Genomic DNA, 3,044 nt, shown 5'->3' on the forward strand with positions numbered 1-3,044 from the left:
GCCCCCATCCTCCCTCCCTCCCTCCCGCCACGGCCCCATGCTGCTGGAAGGAGGTAATATTTATAAATACGCTGTGTCCAGCCCCCAGCGCCCAGCCAGGAGGCTTCTCAGAAGGCAGATTTCATGTAATCGTGCCGTGGCCCCTCCGTCCATGGGAGCCGCAGCTGTTCTCCAGCCCCAAGAATAAACAAGTTGGGGACAGCCTGTGACTTGTCCTCCCAAACAGCCCCAGGGCTCTCCCCCGCTGCCATCCCGGCCCCAGCAGGACCCCCCATACCCGGGGGAGCACACAGCCATCGCCGCTTACCCACAGAGGAGAGGTTTCTCCTCTCCCCTCCTTTCCCCCCGGCTCAGCCCGGCGCTTTCCTGCTCCGTGAAGGTCAAACTCGTCTCTCGGGAGCCCCCGCTGCCAACCCAGCCCTCGCCCTGGCACCGCGCCGGTGCAACCGGGTCGGGTCTTCGCTATGGGTGCTGCCGCCTCCCCGGCACGAGTTATGCCGGTTTGATCATGAAGGAGCCCAGAGGTTTTTCCCACCAGGCTCGGCTTTCTCCAGGCGAGATCTGAGCCTGAAGCAGCCCCCGAGGAGCAGCGGCGGGGCCGGGGCTGAGCGTGGCACCCACCCTGCTGCAGATAACGCAAGAGCTGCCGCCAGCGCCGAGCCCGCTGGCACCCAACCTCCCCTCCTCCTGTGGGGAGCAGGGAAACGCTTCCTGCATGCCAGGTGGCTGCAAGACCCCGTCTCGCCGGCCCCCTCCTCATTTCCTCCTAAAAATTCCCCACCCCAATGTGACACCCCCCAAAATCTCAAGGAAACAGCCTTGGGTGAAAGCCAGAGCTGCTGCGCTCGCTTGTCCCAGCGGCTCCAAAAATTCCCCTGCCTGTCCCCAAGCTCACTGCCACCAAGGTGTCCCAACCCGGACCCGGTGTTGGGGAGCACCCACAGCCCCTCCACCTGCTCTCAGTGGGGTGGTGGTGGGGTGTCCAAAGGTGCCCAACTGGGTGCCCCCTCGACCCTGCTGATTTTGGCACCCGGGTACTACTGCAGCAGCTGCACAAACTGCACGGGAGGTTCAGCTGTGTGCTGAAAGGAGAATTTACAACCAGAGCGCCCAAAAAATGCTGGGCCAGGCGGAGAAAAAGGGGCTGAGCCAGGGCGGGGTGATGGGAAACCTCCGGCTTTGCAACTGTTTATACAAGAAGTAAATCACTTTCGTTAATAGTGGGCATGCATGGGAAGGAAAAAGAGAGAGGTAACCGGCAGGGAAGGATGCTGCCTGGGCGTTTCAGGTTTATCCAGAAAGTAAGTTGCCCCGATTTAACTAAGGAGGAGATGTAAGCAGACAGCAGGGTGTGGGGAGTTTGATCAGAGTTGAATGCACTCATAGGAAAGGTGACAAAACCCCAGGAGCAATTCTTCGAAGAGTCTTTAGAAATAAGATGACACGGCCTCCTTGCTAAGACTGTAGGGACTGTGGGGCCGGGGTGGGATGTGTCACTGAAAGATCTTGAAGCCTCCCCAGGTCACCCCAGCTCGACAAACCCACCCGACCCCCCTCTGCAAATCCCCCAGGGCCGCTCTGCTTGTCCCCGTGCTCCCGAGCTCTGCCTCCATCCCACAGACCAACGGCACCACACAAGCTCCCGACGGCCAGGATCTGGCCCCACACCACCCTCCCAGGCCGGATTCCACCCCCCCCAAGGGGTGGCAAGGTTCTTCCAGGCAGGCACCGTGCAGCCCCGCTCGCCTCTGTCGCTTGGGGCTCGGCCCTCGCGCAGTCTTCCTCTGCCTGCAGGGAAATCGTGTGGTTTCTTTACTCTTTCTTTTGTTTCTGCAATTTAATATTTATAGCTTTGCTCTGCTCTCTGTTTGTTCAGTAGAAAGCGAGGGGGAAGACGTTTGTAGAAGGGATGGCTTCTTCAAAGGTGGCTGTCAGCATCAGTGGGACAGGACCGGGGCCGGCATCAGGACGGGGATCATTCCCATTTTTCTCAGCAATGCACCATCTCCCCCTCCAGCCAACTCACGGGCCCCTCTCGAAGGTGAGGAGCAGGAACCAGAGCTCATCCTGGAGCACAAGGCTTGGCCTCCTGCATCCCTGGGCTGACCCTGTCGTGGGACCCCTATGTGCATGTAAATCCGCATGGAAAACCCATTCTGCCCAAAAAACAAATGCCAGGCACCAACCGTGCGGCGGGGCACGACCCTGTGATGAATCAGGGGGAACCACTGGGGCTCTTTCCGGACACACCAGTAGGGGAAAAAAAAAAATCAAAAAGATGAGCATGTATTTCCTGCGTGTTCACAAAGAGATCATCCTTTTCGTCCCTCCTTGCTTCAGCTACAAGGGTGACAATGACCACGGCTCACCCCGGGGGGGATGCGCCCCAGACAGCTCCACACCGGGACCACCCCACGGCTTGGCACAGCCAGAGCTGCTGCTTCCCCCGGGCTCGTGGAGGTGATGCCACCGCAGAAAGGCCACCACGGGATGCCCCCAGGGCTGGAGCCAGCATGGCACGGCGCAGCGGCACGCACACGTCACACCTCCGAGCAGCCTCTGGCTCTTTTACAGGGCTGTAAAACTCCCAAAGATGGCTCTGGCACTGTGAAGCACTCTGTAAATCTCCCTCAGCAAGCAGAGGGGCAGGGAAACCATCACAAACCGGCTGCTGTGGATCAACGCCGGCACAGGATGCCACGACGCTGCTGCCCCGGGGACGTGCCAGCGCGGTGCCACTGCCAGGCTGCGGCGCCCACGCCGGGGACACCGCTGGGCTCAGTCAACCCTGGCAAGTCGCTTCCCCCGTGGCCCAGTTCCTCTCTGACCAGGGAGCGGGATAACCCCACGCAGGGCAGTTACGAAACAGTTCCCTTTTAGTGGGTGCAGCTCGAGAGTGTCCCCCCCCCCAAAAATCCCAAACCACAAACTCCATGTGCCCACCGGGGATGGAGCCCAGAGGTGATGGGCATGAGCCATGCCCAGCACCCCGAGAGCTCCGTCCCGCCCCACCATCCATCTGTACCCCCCGGGAAAGGGGAGAG

At 60.5% G+C, this 3,044-nt stretch overlaps 1 protein-coding gene across 1 annotated transcript in view; it reads right to left on the reverse strand.

The window, feature by feature from the left end:
• The window catches only part of TFEB (transcription factor EB), a 13,601-nt gene extending 13,149 nt beyond the window's left edge, over window positions 1-452 (reverse strand). The window contains exon 1 of the mRNA XM_026864163.1: window positions 308-452. The gene's annotated coding sequence lies outside the window, so the exon portion shown is untranslated. The remainder of the gene's footprint in view (window positions 1-307) is intronic.
• Window positions 453-3,044: the final 2,592 nt, after the last annotated feature.

Source organism: Athene cunicularia (assembly GCF_003259725.1).
Source record: "Athene cunicularia isolate RWA chromosome 26 unlocalized genomic scaffold, athCun1 chr26_part1, whole genome shotgun sequence".
NCBI lineage: Eukaryota > Metazoa > Chordata > Aves > Strigiformes > Strigidae > Athene > Athene cunicularia.